This window comes from Saccopteryx bilineata, chromosome 9 (assembly GCF_036850765.1).
Source record: "Saccopteryx bilineata isolate mSacBil1 chromosome 9, mSacBil1_pri_phased_curated, whole genome shotgun sequence".
NCBI lineage: Eukaryota > Metazoa > Chordata > Mammalia > Chiroptera > Emballonuridae > Saccopteryx > Saccopteryx bilineata.
Window position 1 is genome coordinate 94,444,124 of NC_089498.1, and position 21,102 is coordinate 94,465,225.

The following is a 21,102-nucleotide window of genomic DNA, read 5'->3' on the forward strand; positions in this document are numbered from 1 at the left end:
TCCTTTTTTTATTAGTCTGTATTTTTCTTATTGCAGTCTGAGAAGTCCTGGTCCGCTTAAGAAATTAGATCCCCCAACTGTCATATGTGGCAAACATTCTCCCCATTTTTTTGTTTATTTTACTTTACCATAGTTTAAATTTTTTATTTAAATAAACGTATCGATCACTTTTACGTCAATTTTGCCTGGTGTTGCTTAAAAAGGTCTTTAGTTTTTTTTTTAAAAATTACATTACTTTTAGTAATGTTTTAGTTTTATACTTAAAATTTTTTTATGTCTGGAATTGAGTTAGAGTAAAATAGCTCTCTTCTTCCAAAATATAGTGTTATTTTTTTCCCAAATGTCTAAGATGTCACATGATTATTTTATTGAATGACCATTGTTGTCCCATTGCTAGAAAACCACCCCATTTCCTACTAAATTTCCACACATTTTGATGTAATTCTGAACTCTGCTCTGTAAAGTTCCTTTGCAGTGTCATAACTATCCTAGCAGTAGAATGGATTTTACTATTCTAGTACAAGCTTTTTTGTGTCTTTTGGTAGCAGTTCAAAGTTTTCTTCATGTAGCTCCTTTATATTTGCAGTAAAGATTATTCCTAGATACTTTTCTTTATGAATTGCTTTTATGTATGGAATATTTAATTCCATTATATCTTTATTTAGTTGTCATTTATGTATTGAAAAGCCCCTGGGTGGATGTATATTGTTTTGTTAATTGCAACTCTACAGAATTCTACTTTTAGCTGGTTCTTTCGGGTTTACTTGACAGCCAGTCATCTATCTGCATTAATGAGCATTTTGTCTCCTACCTTCTTTTCTTTTTCTTTTTCTTTTTTTTTTTCTTTTTTACAGAGACAGAGAGAGTCAGAGAGAGGAACAGCTAGGGACAGACAGACTGGAAGGGAGAGAGATGAGAAGTATCAATTCTTTGTTGTGGCACCTTAGTTGTTCAATGATTGCTTTCTCATATATGCCTTGACCAGGGGGCTTCAGTAGAGCAAGTGACCCTTTGTTCAAGCCAGTGACCTTTGGCTTCAAGCCAGCGATGATGGGATCATGTCTATGATCCGATGTTCAAGCCCGTGACCTCGGGATTTTGAACCTGGGTCCTCCACGTCCCAACCTAATGCTCTATCCACTGCGCCACTGTCTGGTCAGGTTGCATCCTCCCTTCTTCTGTGTCCATTTCTCCCTTTTTATTGGCTCTTCCAAGATGGTATCAGATGGCGGTGGGTGTCCTGGCCTCACCCTCTTGCTTTAATGGTCACATGCCTGTCATTCTCTAGCCTTTTGGTTGGTGCATGTTTGTTGCATTTCTGTCTCACTAATGTTAGTGGTCCTTGAGTTGTGTCAAATGCCTTTGCAGCACTTATTAAAGTATATGTTTTCTAGTCTCCAGGGTTTAATTTTGGTCATTTATATATTCCTAGAAAGCATTCTTTTTTATTGTAGTGTTCATCTTTATTTGCATAGCAATTTGCAAGGCAGACCTTTTTTATTTTAAAATTACAGTTGATGTACAATACTATATTAGTTTCAGGTGTACAATCCAGTGATTAGACATCTATATAATGTAAGAAGTGATGACTCTGATAAATCTAGTACTCATATGACACTAAACATAGTTATTATAATATTAGTGAATATATTCCCCTATGCTGTGCTTTATCTCCCCATGACTATTCTGTAACTACCAATCTGTACTTCTTGATCTCTTCACCTTTTCACCCATCCCCTAACCCCCCACCTATCTGGCAACTAACAGCTTTTCTCTAAGTACCTATGAGTATGGTTCTATTCTGCTTATTTGTTTAATTTGCTTTTTAGATTCCACACATAAGTGAAATCATCTAGCATTTGTCTTTCTCTGTCTGATTTATTCACTTAGCACAATACCCTCTAGGTTCATTTATGTCATTGCAAATGGAAAAATTTTGTTCTTTTTTATGGTTGAGTCATATTCTCTTGTATACATATATACCACTTCTTCTATTGGTGGACACTTAGTTGTTTCCATATCTCAGCTGAAATGAACATATGAATGGATATGTCTTTTTGAATTAGTGTTTTGGGTTTTTTTGGATAAATACCCAGAAGTGGAAATGCTGAGTCCATTTTTGTTGCTTGTTATAGACTTTGCTTTAAAGTCTATTTTGTCTGGTATAAATATTGCTACCACAGCTTGCTCTTTCTTTCTTTCTTTCTTTCTTTCTTTCTTTCTTTCTTTCTTTCTCTTTCTTTTTGCATGAAATAACTTGTTCTATTCCTTTCCTTTTAGTCTGTGTGTGTCTTTCTATGTAAAGTGAGTCTCTTGTAGATAGCATATGTAAGGGTTTTGTTTTCTTATCCATTCAGTTACCATATGTCTTTTGATTAAAGCATTTAAACCATTTGTATTTAAAGTAGTTATTGATAGATATGTATTTTTTGCCATTTTATAATTCATATTTTTTATTTTTTATTCTTAAAGAAGTTTCTTTTAACATTTCTTGTAATACTTGTTTGGTGGTGATGAACTTCTTTAGCTTTTTCTTGTCTGGGAAGCTCTTTATCTGTCCTTTGATTCTAAATGATAGCTGTTCTGAGTAGAGTAGTCTTGGTTGTAGGTCCTTGCTTTTCATCACTTTGAATATTCCTTGCCAATCCTTTCTGGCCTCAAAGTTTTTGTTGTGAAATCAGCAGACAGGCTATGGGAGTTCCCATATATGTAACTAACTGCTTTTCTCTTGCTGCTTTTAAGATTCTCTGTGTTTAAACTCTGCCATTTTCAGAATGATGCATCCTAGTGCGGGTCTCTTTGGTTCTCTCTGAGCTTTCTCTACTTGTGTGTTTTTTTCCTTCACTGGTTATGGAAGTTTTCCATTATTATTTCTTCAATTAGATTCCAAATCCCTTGTTCTCTCTCTTCTCCTCCCAGAACCCTGATGAGGGAGATATTGTTATGCTTGATGGTGTACCAGAAGTCCTTTAAACTGTCTTTATGTTTTCATTCCTTATTTTCTTTCCTGCTCTGACTGGGTGTTTTCTGCTGCCTTGTCTTCCAAATTGCTGATCCAACCCTCTGCTTTATTTAACCTGCTGTTGATTCCTTCTAGTGCATTTTTCCTTTTAGTTAGACTCTAACTGTTAGAGTATCCTTCATTTCTCACTGGTTCTCTCTCTTTTTTTATTTATTTTTTGACAGAGACAGAGATAGAGAATCAGAGAGAGGGACAGACAGACAGGAAGGGAGAGATATGAGAAGCATCCATTCTTTGTTGTAGCACCTTATTTGTTCTCTGATTTCTTTCTCATATGTGCCTTGATGGGGGCGGGGGGCTAGAGCAGAGCGAGTGACCCTATTCAAGCCAGCAACTTTGGGTTCCAGCTAATGACCATGGGGTCACACCTATGATCCCACACTTAAGCCAGTGACCCCGCGCTCAAGCTGATGAGCTCATGCTCAAGCCTGATGGCCCTGTGCTCCAGCCGGCAACCTCAGGGTTTCGAACCTAAGTGTTCTGTGTCCTAGTCTGATGCTATATCCACTGTGCCAATGCCTGGTCAGGCTGACTTGTTCCCTTTTATGGTTTTTATGTCATTTTTATGCTGTTGAAGTTCTCATTAAGTTCCTTGAGCATCCTTATAGCCATTGTTGTGAACTCTGTATCTGGTAGTTGTCTTGTCTCCATTTCATGTACGTCTTTTTCTAGAGATTTTTCTAGAAATCTTTCATTTGAGACATGTTTCTTAGTCTCCCCATGTTAGCTGTCTCTCTGTACTTGTTTCTATGTAGTTGGTAGAGCTGTTATGTCTTCTAGTCTTTGTTGTGTGGCCTTGTGTGGTAGGTGTCCTGCAGGCCACAGTTGCACAGCCTCCTCAGACACCCAAACTGGGTGCTCTAGGTGCATTCCCCCTGTGGGCTGTGTGCATCCTTCTGTTGCAGTTGAGCCTGGATTGCTATTGGCATGTCAGTAAGAAGGACTAACCCCTAAGCTGACCGTCTATGAGGAATGGCCACAACTACAACAGAGGAGCTGCTGTGCAGGGTCCCACCCAATGAAGCAGGACTCCCTTCAGCAGGGCTTTGGTGCTCACAGAGACCACCCCTTAAGTGTGTCTGTCATGGAGGTGGTTGGGTGGTTCTCCTGTGTGGTCTGAAGCTGTCCATCTAGTAGCCTGACTCTGGGGCCTCCTGGGAGGTACAGGCCAAGGTCAGCAGCCACCTGTGTCTTGCCTGGGGCCACTGGCATGAGCTATAAAGTGATCTACAGCTGGTTGCTACTTGTGCTGGACTTGGAGGTGCCCAGGAGAGGCCAAGCAGAGCAGGCCCTTTTAAATTATTTTTGCCTCTGTAGTGATTTCCTCTTATTCATTACTACTTTTCTGTCACCACCCACTGTCATCCGCTTTTCTTCTACTTTCCAGAACAGTGGCTGGCCTGGCAAGCCTGACAGAGTCAGAGAATCGGGATCTCCATGGACTACTGCCCAGGGACACCTTCCCAGGGACACCCACTCAGGGACAAGGGGGGGCTGACACCCAGCTGTGTCACATTCCAACCTGGCACCTGGCTTGAAGCTGGTTTAATCCAGGGAGGGCCTGATCAGGATGAAATGTCCTATCAGCTATCAGCCATGCCACTGGCTCTGACACCCCGACTTTTCCGGTGAGATCCGGGGACTGTTGCCTAGAATCCCCTGCCCCCACTTGCCATCCAGCAGACTCAGCACCACTTTGAGTCTATGCTTGAGAGGCGGTCACCTTGCTCAAGGAAGGAACAGAGTGTCAGGGAGCTAGGAAGCAGGATTTGTTACTGCTCCATGTCACCCTTGATGGCTTGGAGGCTCCTGCATGGATGCACACGGACCTGGGTGGGTGAGCAGAAGGTGGGGTGGGAGGCAGCAGGAAAAATCCAGAAAACAGGTCCCTTACTAGGACATCCAGAAAAAGGGAGAGGCGGGTTGAGCCTGCAGCTTGTTTGGTGTCTTCTCTTTCTTGTTTCCATCCTGACACCCTACCCATCCCCACTCTTACAAGGTGGGCGTAGGCCACCAAGACTCTCCCTCTCTCTCTCTCTCTTTCTCTCACACACACACACTTCATACATCTATGTTTATTAAGCTTTCATCACTGGAAAGGTGGGGGTTTCTTGGTTGGGGGGAAGAGCCAGGTGGTGAGAGAGTGAGAGAAGGTCCCCCTGGTTCCCCTGGAGAGAGGGGTCTGGAGGCAGCATCTGGTGGGACTTGGAAAGACTGAGTCTAACAGAGCTAACTTAGAGCCCACCAGGGAGGTCCTTCTTCACACCCCAGGCCCAGACACTCAGGGAGCTTCCAGGGAGGCTTGCCGCAGGCAGTGGCTGAGGCGAGGGTAAGGCGGGCAGCAGGAGGAAAATGAGGCCCTGCAGCTCAAGGCTGGGCCTGCTGGGGCGAGGAATGGCATGGAGCCCTGCAGAGAGACTAAGAACATGTTTTTGTCAAGAATGTCAGGCTCTCCAGACAGTAGACTTTGAGACACCTTTGCTGTGAAGAATGATCCCTCAAGGACTGTTCTAGTCCCACTTCACAGAAGAGCCTAAGATTCAAGGGAGGCAGCCTCACCACGGCTCTGCCTTCACACTCCACCATCTCTAATTTCCAAAACGCATGGCCTTCCCATTTGACTCCCTCAGGGCTTTCCAAAACTCCTGCCCAAGGCCTGGAGCTAGAGCTCAGTACCCCTCCCTGAACAAGTGAGAGAGAGAGGATGCTGAACACAGAGGGCCCAGGCTCTTCCATCCTTGCTGGACTTTGAGTACTGGGGTTGGGGAGCAAGGCAGGTGACCTAGAAAGAGGGAGATAGGCCACAGTGCACCCCAGCTGGACAGCTTGCCCTGGACCTGTCCCATGGTGAGGCCAGACCTGAGAGGCTGTGGAGGAAAAGAAGGGCCAGATTCTGCAGGCAGGTGAGCAGTCTGCTGCCCTGTTTGCTGATTTCAATGGGCCCCTGAGATTTTATGACAGCACAAACCCTGGGCTGAACACAGCCCAGAGTAATCAAGCAGCCATCAGTCATGGGAGCTATGAGAGCCCCCACTGCCTCCAGCCTCCTTCTGTGGGCAGAGCCCCAGGCACCCCCACTTACCTTCCTGAAGCCTTTTACTTTTGAGAGCCTCTGACAGCAGCAGCAGCACCAGCACCAGCACCAGCTCAGAATCACCTTGGGGAGGACAGAGGCATGGACACAGAGCGAGGGGGATTGTCCTGGTAGCGAATGGCAGAGGGGATCACAAGAATCTTTCAGGTCCCCCTGAGCCCACGGAGATGCTGAATGATCTACTTCCCGTGAGCCAGTGACCCCAGTATGGGACTGGAACTCTCATGGCCAGTAAGTGACAGACTGGCAGCCCTAGATTCTTCTGAAATCCAGAGAAGAGGCCACTAAGTCAGCAGCTGGCCAGGGCCAGGGGCAGGGGCCCCACTTCATTTCACAGCTGCGGGAACTGAGGATGGGATCTTGCTGAGGGACTCAAAGCAGTTTAAAGTCAGGACTTCTTCCTCCCCTCCCCCACACTAGTTTGCACAGGCTCATCTATCCCTGGGGACACACATACCTCCTGCAATGCCCAATGTGAGCAGTTTGGAGGGGCTGACCAGGTGGAGGCTGATAATGACCTGACAGGGAGCTTAGGTGTGCAAGATACCTGTGTCCTGGGTAGAGGCAGGATGTTTCTTGTCAGCTCACAGAAGTCCACAGCCCAAAGATCTTGTCCTCCAGAAGGACAGGGAACATAGAGCCTCCTATGAACATAATGAGGCTGTTTTTCACAGGCTGTGTGTCCAGATGGGGTCACAGCTTGGACCTATTGATTAACATTCACTTTGAGGACACATTATGGGCAGTTGAGAAATTCCTGATGACTCGATGGTCGAGATCCCTGTTCCCCCATATATCAAGAGGAAGGAGATGGCGTCCCCCACCCACGCCCTGCCTGCCCACAGCCTCCCTTTCGACAGCCCTGCAGAGGGCGGGTGATTGATGGAGGCTGTGACCGTTGTGGCACTGCTTCCTGGGCTGCAGTGAAGCACAGGGAGAATTCCAGGCAGGCTTGGAGTTAATGCAGCTCCTGATCACCAGCTCCCCTGGGGAAGAGCCCTCTACTGTAATTCAGCTCCCAGCTCTCCCTTCTGCTGGCCCACAAGACTGATGCAACAAGGTAATGCTCCTGGGAAGCAAGGCTGGTGAGGGCATCTCAGAAGGGGGAAATGCACTGACTGCCTGTCCATGCCCAGGGCAAAGGCTGGGGAGGGGGAGGGCCAGCGTGGGAGGGTGGATGCTAGGAACTAGGGGTGCCCAGTTCAAACCCCTACTCCATCTTACTGCTCCTAAACAGGTCATCCATCCATCCTTTCTGAGTTTTAGCTCCCTCATCCCTGTCCCAGAAGTGAGGGTAATGGTGAGATAGCGCCTCACCGGGTGGGAAAGGAGGAAGTGCCCTTCCCTGGGGAAGTATTTGCTGAAGGACTTATGGAAGGGGGACATGTCATGGCAGCTTTTCTGATTAAGAGGCCCTAGGAAAGGCCAAGGGTAAACACCTGACCCTGAGAAGTTTCCAAGAAGGCAGGCATCCGAGCCTGCAAGCAACCCCTCTGTGCTCAGATCTCTGACAGAAATGCCTGCTTCCCACTGACACCTGGAGTCAGAGCATCTGGAGGGACTTTGGTTGGGGCTGGAGGCCACAGCTGAATGAGGTCCAGGCCTCTGAACCTTTTATCCTGTTGGGCAGCACGGGGCGGAGTCTCCTTCAAATTGTGGTGGTCAGGAGTGCAAAATCCGAGTCATTTTCTTCTTTGCAAGCCCGGTGTTGCCCACAGCAGGTATTTAACCAACAAACTGAATGACTAGAGAGCTGGCCAGATGTTTGTTTTCATTAAACTCCTGACATGACACATGCCACTCTATATTGAATCTCGTATGTCACCTAAGCATGTGACTGGTCAAGGGCTTGGCTACCCTCCACTCTCCTCTGTTTGTCCTGTATCCCTAGGAAGAAGGCAGGGCAGAAACAAGCAGAATTGCTGTCATCATCATACAGGGCACAGGCTGTGTGCACTGAAGCCTTACAGAGAGCTCAGGTGTACTGAGAACTAGAGGCAGTCACTCCACCAGATCTGAAGGAGGGAAAATGGGGTTGGGGGCAGGGCCTGGGTTCTTAGAACAGTGTTCTTCCTTTCTTCCTTATCGATTTTATTAGTATTCCTTAAAAATAGAAATCACTTTCAGCCTTATTTATGCTCTTGTTTCTTTTAAAATTTTTATTAATTTCTGCTTTTAGCCACTTTTTCCCTTATTTTTCTATCTTTTATTATTTTTTAAAAAATTTTATTTAATGATTGTAGTGAAGAAGAAAGGGAGAAGGAGAGAGAGAGAGAGAGAGAGAGAGAGAGAGACAGGAACATCGAGCTGCTCCTGTACTTGTCCTGACCAAGAATCAAGCCGGCAGCCTCTGCCTTTGGGACGATGCTCTAACCAACTGAGGCACTTATCTAGCCAGGGCACTTTTTCTATTTTTAAAATTTACGTTAAAATCTTTGTTTCTGTTCAATCAATTTGTTCAATGCTATACATTTTCTTCTAGATACTGCTTTAGCTACATTCCACAAAGTTTGATATGCAGTACTTTCCTGCCCTGCGATGTGGAGTGGTCTGAAGTTTCCATCTTGAGCTCAGTCATTTAGGAGGACCCCCATAAGTCTCTGAGCATACTTCTATGTGAGTCCTTCTTAATTGTTGATTTCCAATTTATTGCGCTGTGGTCAGAGTGTGGGCTAATCATTCTTTGAACTTTCATGACATTTCCTTTCCTTTACTAATATTTTCTCCTTGAGCTATCTATTTCTGACTTTAAAAATGTTTTAAAACTTCCACCAAGTGGCAAATTTGTCAGTTTTATGCAAATTCTCAAGAATTTTCAAGATTATGTTATCTATCATGGTCAGTGAATCTCATTGCTAAATACAACTGTAGTGCTTTTGTTTATCCTCACTAATGTATTCTCCTTAGCGGTCTGTTTTGTCTGTTATTATTAGTCTTAGGCTAGTTTTTTTGACATGAGGATTTTCTGGGTTTATCTTTTATCCCTCTGCCTTTCTCTATGATCTGGTTTTAGGTGCATTCGATTTATGGGGAACCAAGTTCTGCTCTGTCACAGGTACACTCGCTAGTCCCCAGCCTTCCGGAGCAGAGACCCTTACAAGTATTACTTGTGTTAGTGTTTACATGCACACTCGTGCACACCCACACTTTACACACATCCTCACATTCACAGATGTACACTTACACATACATGTACAACAGGTCCTCAAATAATGTCATTTTGTTAAAGCAATTAACTCTTCTTTGTATCAATGAGCCTATGGTAAAACTGGTTTAGTTATACTTCTTTTCACTTAATATTGCAGAACTCAGCTGCGACATTAAATGAGGAATTGTACACATATAACACACACAACCTCTCTCTCTCTCAGCAATTTTAATCTAATTAATAGGAAATTTTAGTTTAAAATAGCTCCAGGTTTCTACCTGGGCATTCTAGACCCTGGAGGACAGGAAGAAGATGACTATAATTAACACAGTACATCAGACACAAAGAAGGAGCTGTGGTGAAGGGGCCAGGCAGTCGCGCCTTGCTGTGATTTTGGCTGGCTGGGTGAAAGCCTTCTCTCTGGGTCTTTGTATTCCCTTCACTAAATGAGGCTCATCTGAGGGCAATTTTCTGCTAAACTGCTTTCTTACCCTGAAGGGACCGGCTGGTAGAAGAAGTGCTCCCTGGGGCTCTTGTCAGAACATTGTTAACTGGGCAGGACTGTGCGAGGGGTCTTTGGATCAAGTGGCCAGAGGGCTCTGTAGTTCCCTCATCAGGCAGCCACTCACCACAGACACCAGGTACACATGGTTCTCCCTCCAGGTGTCAGACCAAGCAATTTAATTAAATAGAATTGAGTAGCCACCAACGGTCACAGTTCCTGGAAACTGAAGTGTCGCCTTAACCTAGCAGCTCTTTGAGTCCTTCCAGAGTTCTAAAAAATTCCCCACGTGTACATCCTCTCAGTTCCCTGGGCTTTATTTAGTTACCTCCACAGGGGCTGGACTTCAGAGGTTAGGCCCACCTGTTTGTTTGCAGGCTCCCAGCTTCACTGAGGTTCCACCACTAATTAAGCCTTTTAAAAGATGTGGGAGCCTCAGTATCAGTAATTCAATCCCCCTTATTTACTGATCTGTGCCATTAGTGGAGTTGAAATCAAAATGCTTTAATTTAAAAGACTGGCAATAAGTTGGTATAATGTCATCATTTGCAAAGAGTGCCTTCTAGAAAAATGTCTTGGTAGCTATGACAACTAATGGACATGATTGTTCCTGTTTGAGAAGCAGCAGGTATTGTGGGAACAGGGAGTGAGAAGAGGGACTTCTACTGGAGGACAGAGCCAAGAGGTGAGCCCTAAGGGGGTCTTTATACTCAGAAATGCCATCTGGCGTCTTTGCTGCTATCCCCTTTGGCTTGGAGAGCCTATGCCCCTGGCTGGGTACCTCACCAGAGTCTCCAAGTGGAGCTGTCACTGGCCATGCCATCTGGGATGGACAGTCTAGCCTGGCGCAGGATAAGACTTGTCACAGCTCACTTTGGTGGAAGCCAGGGAGCCTCCTTGCCTACACACGGTGCAGACACTCAGAGGAGCAACGGCGGCTTCCAAGGAAGTCACTGTGAGCTGCCTCTTCCCATCCCCTGCCCCACACAGGGATGACTGTGGCCAGGTAAAGGGTTACCTGTGCTGGTTCCAGGCTCAGTGTGCTGAATGATGGCCAGGACACCCTGGGGGTTGGGGGCTGGCCTAGGCTGAGTAGACTGGGGAGCCAGCACACTGCAGCTCTCTCAGATGCTTGCAGAGCTGAGGAGACCTGGAAGCCGCATCTGCTGTGTGGCCCCAGGGCAGGTGTTCCCTCAGTGTCTCACCAAGGGGGCAGGTTTACTTGGGAGAATTCAGCCCCTTGTGGGAGTGAAGGAGGAGAGGCCTCATGAGAAAGACCAGGGGACTGAAAGTATCTTCCTCTCAAAGTCACTCTGAGGGTTGATGCAGACACCACGCCTGGTCCAAGGTGTTCTGGTGTGTGTATTGGGGCAGGGAAGCCCAGGGCCACTCTGCCAGGAGATTCTGAAGTCCCTCTCATCAGTTCAGCCCCAGTCTGCACCAGAGTGCCCAAGACTGAGTAGGGGCTCTGGAGGAGCTTGACATTGGATTTGAGCACATCTTCTGTCCATCCAGGAGCAATGAGGACGGGGAAGCCAAGAGTACGAGGGAAACGGACCGCGAAACAAGGTGCAGCCCTGGATTCTCACACAGCAGTGCTTGTGGTCTGTGTCTGTGGTTCCTGCAGCTTCAAACCCAAGGGCCAATCCTGGGTGCCCTGAACCACAGCTCAGTGTGAAATGGAGACTGGTGTCCAGGGAGGAGAACAGAGACTCCATTTTTCCGGCCACTCTGAGTCCATGTTCTTCCACACCTTGCCCCATTCTGCCAGGGCAGGGAGCTCTATTCTGACAGGTCCAGGCCTGGGGTCACTCTTCAAGAGGGTGGCCCTGAGAATGGGAGGCAATGACCCTGTGCATGGGGGGTGTGACTTGTGGGCAGAGGCTAGGCCATTTTTGCATGGTGACGTCAGGCCTAACAGCGCTGAATGACATGCGAGAGCAAGTGGCACTCGCTGTCATCCACTCTCTGCTCAGGAAGGCAAGGAGGAGTGACCAATAGACGTCTGGCACCCCAGCATCCTTCACTATGATCAGGGCCACCTCGTTCCCAGACCAGCCTCAAGATCAGATCCCAGGGACAGCCATGTCCCCACCTTGTGTTGCCTCACTTCCCCTCCCTTTCTGACTGTCATCACAGAGAAGGGGACGGCAGGTAGAGAGCAAAACTTCCTGGAGGCTGGGAGGAGAGGAGACCAGGGCCCAGCTCCTGTGGGACTGTCTGATCTAGCTGAGTGTACTCTTTATCAGTGGCCAGGAGGGAGATTGATCACACTCTCCTGCTCTGGTGTGGAGGGGCAATAAAGCAGATAGTGACCTCACTTGTCCTCTGGTGTGTGTGAGCCTTTGGGCCTCATGGATAAAACAATGAATGATGGGTCCAGTTGCAGGCAGAGGCAATCCCATTTCTGAATAGGAACAAGATAAGAAAATCTCTTGGTTTATTCAATTTAATGGAATATGTGTTGCTGGTAGAAATGAGTTTGTAGTGTGATGTTGAGAAAAAAGAATTTCAAAGAGCCTGTATTTGGCTTGACTGGGCGGTGGCACAGTGAATAGAGTGTCGGACTGGGATGTGGAAGACCCAAGTTCGAGACCCTGAGGTCACCAGTTTGAGCGAGGGCTCATCTGGTTTGATCAAAAAAACTCACCAGCTTAAGCCCAAGGTCGCTGGCTCGAGCAAGGGGTTACTCGGTCTGGTCTGCTGAAGGCCCGCGGTCAAGGCACATATGAGAAAGCAATCAATGAACAATTAAGGTGTTGCAATGCACAATGAAAAACTAATGATTGATGCTTCTCATCTCTCCGTTCCTGTCTGTCTGTCCCTGTCTATCCCTCTCTCTGACTCTCTCTCTGTCTCTGAAAAAAAAAAAAAAGAGCCTGTATTTGGAGAAGCTTAGGTTCTTGCAGGAAGTATATTTTGTGGTTGAAATAGAAGGTTGTTCACAGGTTCTCAATGTCTCATCTCCATCTGTCCCACCAAGGAAAAAGTCCAGACTTGTCTTCATTAAGCCCAATATAAAAACCAAAGTCCAGATAGTCTGCGTGATGGTTTAGCCCATATCAAAGCTCAGGCCAGTCCAAGCACTGCTCAGAGCCTGCACTTGGGAGACTGCCCACAGGTGACTCCCAGCACATGCGGCACAGGAGCTAACGGGGCGAGCACATTCCCAAGTAGGAAGGCAGAGAGACGGGAACGGCTGGATCTGCTCAGCCTCTGTTTATATATATTTTGGGCTGGGAAGGACTAGCTTTCCTTTAAGCCTACCAATCAGTTGCTTTAAAATTTCATGGGCCTGACTCTGGCCAGGTGGCTCAATGGATAAAGTATTGTCCCAGCACACCAAGGTCGTGGGTTTGATCCGTGGCCAGTGCACATACAAGAATAAGTGCACAACTAAATGAAACAGTTAAGTAGAACAACATGTTAATGCTTCTCTCTCTCTCTTCCTCTCAAATCAATGAAAAAAAAAAGTTTTGCAGGCTTGCATTGGTTCCTCCCACTAACCAATCAGATCCTTCTTCTAGGCTAGACTGGCAGGCCTCTATGGTCACCACTCTGGCTCCCACTGTGCATGCCGAGTAGAAGAATTCCTCCTCCCCTTCATCCCCCAGCACTAGGCCCAGCAGTGTCTCGGGGAGACTCCTCCTAAACAACGAGGGATTGAGTCCAGAGGGCTGAGGGCACAGTGGGCCCCTGGAATGTGCAGGTGGGCCCATGAATGCTGTAGCCTCCTAGAAAATTAAGCTAAATAGAATGCTGAAGCTTCTTGCTGAAGCAGGTGTTCCAGTTTTATAAACTATAATGTCCAACTTCTTTTGCTCCCTTTCCCTATTAATGTCTAGCTACCTGCATACGTTAACAAAGAGCCTACTATTTGGTAAGTACTATTGGAGTACAGAGATAGTGAGATACCATGCAGCATTTCTGGTCCGACAGGGAGTGCACAGCCCCACTCTAGTGGGGCTCAGAGGAGACAGGGTGACATATGTATGTCCTGGGGCCCCTTAGAGGTCCAGATTCAAAGCAGATAAAGGGAAGGAAAGGAAGGGAATGGTAGGGAAGGGAAGGGAAGAGAAGGGAAGGGAAGGGAAGGGAAGGGGAGGAAGGGAAGGGAAGGGAAGGGGAGGAAGGGAATGGTAGGGAAGGGAAGGGAAAGGAAGGGAAGGGAAGGGAAGGGAAGGGAAGGGAAGGGAAGGGAAGGGAAGGGAAGGGAAGGGAAGCGAAGGGAAAGAAAGGGGTGGGGTGGGGAGGGGAGGGGAGGAGAGGGAAGATGAAGGAAAAGAGAGGGGTGGGGTGGGGAGGGGAGGTGAGAGGAGAGGAGGGGAAGAGAGGAAACAGAGGGGAAGGAAAAGGGGAAAGGAGGGAAGGGAAGAATAGGAAAGGCAGTGTGTGTGAGGTGGAGAGAGGTATGTGCAGCTGTGTGGAGGAAACAACAGGCCTGGCCACAGATATGGATTAAGGTTGGTTGAGGCCCAGGCACAGAAGAAAATATTGGGCCCCTTAAAAAAAAGAGAGAGAGAGTAAGACAGGAAAAATGAAAATACATGTTAACCATATTTCTAAATAAATGAAAATTATTATGTACTTTTAATGTTAAAATTGCACATATGAAACCAAACTTGGTGTCACTAAAAAAAAAAAAACGTGTGAAGTTGGGGTTTTGCAGAGCCCTTCAGAAGTCGGGGCCCAGGGTGCGTGCTGGCGCGCCTGCTGTTAAATCCGCCTCTGCCTTCCCAAACGCAGGAGGAGCAGGTGAGCTGGGGCTTGCTGCAGAGAGCCCTCCTCTGGGAGACAGCCCCTCCCACGTGCCCTCTCCTGTGCAGACGCCCCTCCTCTCCCACACAGGCCGGGGTAGAAAACCCCAAGTCCTCCGTGTTCACTTTTGTGGCCTCATTCAGCCTCCCTATCCTTTGCCACCTCCTGCTGGCAACTCAGACCCAAGTCCTAAGCCCTGCCCCCCCCCCGCCCCCCGCCCAACCCTGGGCTGCAATCTCCTTGGGATCCGCCTCTTTCTAGCCCCACATCTCCTCAGCTTCTGACTCCTGTGCCAACGACACATTCTGGTTCCCCTTGATGCCTACAGTGTTGGTACCTAAGGGCCAGAACTGGATCGGGATTCACCTCATATCTTCTCTCTCCCTGAATTGACCCCTTCCTGCTACTCAGGTTGAAATCTCTTCGAGTTCCCACCACCATCATGTTCCTTCACGCCCCACATCCAATCCAAGGTCACCCTGTTGCCCACATCCAAAATAGGAAGAGCGCCCTGACCTGGAGCCTTTCCTCACCTAAACACTCTCCTCACCTGCCCCCCCCCCCCATCACCTGGGCCCCTCCCTCACCAGGACTCTACTCTTTCACCTCAGCTGCAACCCTAGTCCAACTGGACTCTGTTCCACCCCCACTCAGCAGCGAACAGATCTTTTGGAGTGTGGGTGTGGTCCCATGGCTTCCTGGCTTCCTCCACCAGTAGCTGCCACTGCAGCCTGGCCATATTCACCCTCCCCAGACCTCTGCACAGCCTTCTGCCAGCCCTTGCTTCCTTCCAGCTTCTTTTTCTACCTCAACACGTGTCCAACACTCCAGCTATGGTTGCTTGTGTCAGTCTCGTGCTTGTCTGTCTCTGGGTCTTTGCTCAGCTGTGCCTTCTGCATGCTTTGACCAATGCCTGAGCCGAACCAGTTCATGTGCTTTTCCACACACTGACAGCCCATCTCCTCTAACTCCCTGACATGTCAGCTGTTTGACTCTCCATCTTGTTCCCCATTACACCTCAAATGCCAAGGCAGGAACTCAAAGGGACTCAGTGCCTCAGTTTCCTCATCTGTAATCTTTCAGACAGAATTTGGTGTGATGATGATTAATATTTTTAACATTGAGCTGCTCAATGCAGCAGGGAGGTTAGGGAAGGTGGGCAGGTGGGGAGCAGACCACACAGGACCATGAGGCCACTGTGGACTTGGCTCACTTAGGGAAGAATGTGCTTTAAACAGAGTCCTTCTTTCTCTCGTTTCTCACACCTTCCTGTCATTTCCTTCTTCACTCAGCTGTGACCTAGCTTAGCCTCCCCCATCTATGTTTGGCTGGGTTCATGTCTTTTTTCAGTCTGGTTTGGGGCTAGGGGGTGACACGAGTGGCACCACTGAGGGTGCTAATGATCCCACTCACACATGTGGCTCACGGAGCCCAGTGCTAGACCCATCTCTGAAGAGCCAGGCCCCTGATTGGATTTGGCTTTGACCTCCCAGCACCTTTCACCCATATCCTGGGGCCTGTCTCTTCAGAGGATAATTGTAGGAAATAATTCTGTTGAGAAACAATTGCTCCAGCATGATGATGGTGCACTCACAGCCAATGAGTCCAGCATCCTTGCATACTAAGGACCTGTTTCAGCAGAACGTAGGGTGTTCTTCAAGGAAGGTCTCATTCCGTGTCAAGGCTCTGCACTCACTGAGCAGAGGGGAGGCGAAGGCTCAGAGGTGGTGTGTGCACTCAGCTCCTTCTGAGGACCCTTTCTCCTGTTGCCCTGTGAGCTATATCTCTGGCTGGTGGGGGCGGAGGGTCAGCTTGCAGGGGACAGGGCTCTGGGAACGTGCTCTGCACACCTACCTCATCTAACCTCTGTCTGCCCTGTGAGACTCCCATTGTTAGCCCATTTTACAGGAGAGGACATTGGGGATGAGAAAGATAAAGGAACATGCTCAAGTCTACATAGCTGGTGAGTAAGGAAGTTGGGAACTCTCCAACAAATTAATCCACTGCTCCAGAGTCAGATTAAGGTCGTTGAGGCCCCGGGAGCAGAAGAAAATATTGGACCCCTTAAAAAAAAGAGAGAGCCAGGGAAAATTAAAATACATGTTAACCATATTTTTAAATAAATAAAAAAATATTATGTACTATTAATGTTAAAATTGCACATATGAAACTAGACTTGGTGGCATTAGAAAAAAATGTAAAGTTGGGGTTTTGTGGGGCCCTGCAAAAGTCGGGGCCCAGGGTGTGCACTCAGTGCCTCTGCACTGCTCCCTGACTTGCACTCTCCTTCTCTGACTGTTTCCCATCCTGTCCTGGCTCATGGCACTGCCTCCTCATTATCCTTCCTGCGTTTCACCTTCCCTCTGATCCACCACCAGCTTAACTCTCTAAATGCAAAAATTACATTGCCATTCATCCCACCTCCCATTAAAATTCTTCACCGCATTTCTAGCAACGCTGGGACTCCATGAGGCTGTCTTGGCACCCTGTGACTAGTCCCTACTTACCTCAGGCCCACCTCTGCCATCCTTTCCTGGCATGCTGCCTTGGCCCCAGCCACACTATACCCCTCAGCCATGTGTTCAGGCCTAGACACTTCAGTCTCCTGGTCTTGGTGTGTGCTGCCCTGTCAAGGTGAAGGCCTTTGTAACGGCCTCTTTAGGAAACATTCTCTCATCCTTGGGAAGGATTCCACTGAGCATCTCTTCCCCAAGCCCATGTCCCAAGACTTGTCACACTCCACAGAAGCTCCTGCTCCCATGGCAGCTCCTCATCCACACTGGAGGCTTCTCTAGGACAAGAGAGAGTGGGGTACAAGGGGCTAAAAGCCTGCCCCACCCACACACCCTGTGGGCTTGAGCACAATACTGTGCCTGCCCAGAGGATTCATCCAGCAGATATGTCAGGCCCTGTTCTGGGCACTGGGACACAGCAATAACAAAACAAGAATAAATTCTGCCCAGTGAGCTGTAATGCTCACTGAGGACAAGCATCATTGAGGTGCCGGGCAGCTGGGACGCGGGAGCCAAGGTCTTGGCTAGGGCTGGCTTGGAAAGGGCTAGTGGAGGGAGTCTGAGGGACAGAAGGGAGTGATCAGAGGAGCTGCTGTGGGGAGGAGAGGTAGCCTCTTTGGGGGAGGGTAGGCTTTCTGTCTCAGAAGGATGGCTGTGGCTCCTGGGAGAGGACAGATAACAGCGCAGGAGCAATGCAGGAACTGAATGTTGGAGACTGAAGAGCCAACAGGTCTTTGCAGTTTAGATTGGGGGACAGAGGTGTGGGGACTGGCAGTAAGCTGACAGTCTGCCTCCCCCACCTCACTTGTTCTTGAAGTTGCTAAAGGCTGTTAAGCTGCGTTTCTGGATTGTTTATACTCATCCTACCCCCCATATCCCCCCGGAAAGACTGGAGGCAAGTTTCTTCTATCCTTTGTTTTTTGAAGTTAAGATGTTTTATGTATGTGGGGGTTTTCTGCACTTGGTAGAATTCTTGGGTTGCCTTGGAAATGAGATCAGAGATCTCTGATTTGCTAATGACCTCACTTTGCCCTATAAATAAAGTAAGAAACAAGCATGGAGCATGCTCTGTTCTTGCTACCAGCTTTGAAGAGCCCTCCTGAACCCATCCTTTTATTTCTTTAAGCATATTTTCTTAATTCTGCACCGTTCCCACGCAGGACCTGGAATTACTAGCCACGCTGTTCACGGCAACTAAGGACAACAGGAGACAGGCTGGGTGGGCAAGGAGGTGAGCAGAGGCCAGATTCTGGGTACAGGGTATGGAATCTGATGGGAAATGGAATGTGGGGAACAAGAGCAAGAGACACCAGGGCTTGTAGCCAAAGAAACTAGAAGGACAGGTCTGCTGTCACTGAGGTGGGGAACAGAGGGGTGTTTGTTGAGGAGGGAGATCAAGACAGGTGACTTTTTAGTACCTACTGGATATCAGGTGGAAATGTCTATGCCTGGACGTTGGCTTTTTGAGCCTGATGGGATGTTTTTGCCCTGGGCCCCTGGCCCTGCATCCTCACAGGTTCAGTGCAGCACCAGCACTTGATAATTCCTTCCCCCGCTCCCCTCCACAAGGTCAATCCTAGGAACCTGGAGGACAGTGACGGAACCTGGGCACCAGGCACAGGTGAATCACATGGCCGTGCTTAGTGCATGTTCCACACCCAAGGGTTGTTCCTGCCTAAGTAGGCATCCCCTGGAGTCAGCACCTTGGCCATGATCAAGGGAAGGACACATCTGTATCTTGGACTATCTTGGACTACCATGGCCCTCAGACACCTGCCAGCTGCCACATCTCCAAGCCCTCCATTCCCAGGAGATCTGCTGTGTGCAATCCCTGGGATTAGTCCCCAGAAGGGGGGACTTCCTGCCTGTCACTATTGCAGAATAACTTTTCTTCTCTCTACAAACCAGCAAATTAATTCATGCCATCTATTTTCCTGATTCAGATAAAAAGTTGTCAAATTCCTTTAACCACTTAATGATCTATAATATACCTTCCCATTTCCTGACTATACTATTAGATAAAGTAGAATTCATAATAGCCTCCTGACAGCATCTTTGCATCTGTGCACCTATGTACATGTGCAAAGTCAGGTAGGAGACCCTGGAGGCCTCTTCAGCCAGGATATAACTTTTTAAAAGAGATTCTGCAAACCAGACATCAAGCAATAGGGTACTTTTGATGCCAAACAGATTGTGTGGTTCACATGAAGCTGAAAATTTATGACACATGTGCCATTACTGTGATTGCCATGTCCGTGGCAGACATTATCAATCAATTATAGACACTCTTCACCACTGAGTTCAGACATGGCTTCTCTACACAGTCATCATCAGATAATATAAGTCCCAGCCTGGACAAGGAAACCTCTCAACTATCCAGACAAGAGAAACTAGTTGATGGTTCTTACCACACTGCCTTTCTTTCCCTTTCTATTTCTTTTAGTGTATATTGTGGCTTCTGAGCATAGATAAGAGTAGGTGACTAGAATCTTCCAGCTGAAACTCCTTCAGGCTGTTCAAGTGGGCATAGCCAGGGCCCTTTTCCACAGCCAGGAGAGAGCAGTCCCAAACCTGCCCATCTCCCACCCCACAGGGACAGGCCACCCAAGTTCCCAGGCATGAAAACAAGACTAGGCTGGATTACTGATAGTCAGCAGAAAACAAGGTGATTGTTAGAAGATGCACACTGAAGAACCAGCCATCCTCCACTGTAGTCAATGACATTGGAGAGTGAACATCAAGGTGACTGTCACAACTGAGGAAAACCCATAGCCACTTCCTCCTGCCTTACACTGGTCTACTCTGTTCTGGGAAGATGTCTTCAGTTTTCAGCTCCCAAAGCCAGAATAGAGCTGCTTATAGGGACAAAAGTCCCTGACCCTTGTCCTTAATTTCTTCATCCTTATGCAAATGAGGACTCTAAATCCTCACAGTTTGATTGGTCCAAAGACACTGTCCTGATTGGGAAGATTGGAGCAACTCTGATTGGTCAGTGAAGAGTTGATGGATTATAGCTGTGCAGCTTTCATTGGATGGGGAAAGCCTCAGTCTTATTGGTTGAAACAAGATTCTGGGAACTCTTCTTTGAGGGCTGCTCAGATGGCAGGAACACAGTGCAGCCAGGCAGTTCAGTGCAAGCTTCTCCTCCAAGTGTGGTTTTCATGAGAGGCCCCTGTGAAGAAAGAAATGGCTTCTAGACTCTGTTTTGTTGTTGTTTTTAAGTTTGAGCCCATTTAGCCACCAGGAGCCTTTCTTAGTAGGCATCTTCTTTCTCAGAGTTCACACCCTGAATTGGCAACCTTGGGGGTGAGCTGGCTGCCACACGTCCCCTTGTTACCAGGCTCTCCTGAACCCTGGTGATTTTCACCAACTACAGGGTGGTCTTCCTGAGCCTTCAGCCACATTCTCTGAAGCAGTGAAGCTTGCTTCCCTCACCCCTGCCTCAATCTGAGCCTTTTAAGCAAATCAGCAATGTAATTATTGATCTGTAAGGGAAAAGAAATTAATACAGCCACCCACATCCTTTGTACATAAAAGTATTTAACAATGAACTCTGCTTAAACTTCATAAAAGCCTCTTCAGCAAATCAGCACGCAGGTATTGATCTGGAACCCGCCTGTGAGTCCCAGCTGTCTGCCTCGTCCACTGAAGGACCATTACTTTGTCTGCCCTACTCTCCTTGTACATTTATGGCTTGGTGCTTTACACCCTCCCTTCATAATTCTGTTGTTCTGCTGCCTCTCAGCAAGGGATGAGCTCTGTTCTGCTGACCTTTTTTCCCCCCTGGAGTTTGGGGTATTAACTAAGGAGTTCTGCAGGCTGTACTAGGTTAGCATCTAGCGGCTCAGGCCTGCATCCTGCCACCCGGGAGACCCCTTTGAAATGCAGCTGAGGCCCTTGATGTTCATTTTCTCATTCACTCTCCCAACAACCCAATGAAACAGGCATTCCCATCTCTACTTTACAGAGGAGAAAACATAAGCTCAAGGTATAATAATCCTCATCAAGTCACACTGAAAGTGAAGGCCAGGCACTGGAATTTGAGCCAATGGCCTGAGCAACTTC

At 47.7% G+C, this 21,102-nt stretch overlaps 1 pseudogene; it reads right to left on the minus strand.

Annotated features, from left to right (window-relative positions):
- The window catches only part of LOC136313674 (serine/threonine-protein phosphatase PP1-gamma catalytic subunit-like), a 79,758-nt pseudogene that overhangs the window by 41,741 nt on the left and 16,915 nt on the right, over positions 1–21,102 (minus strand).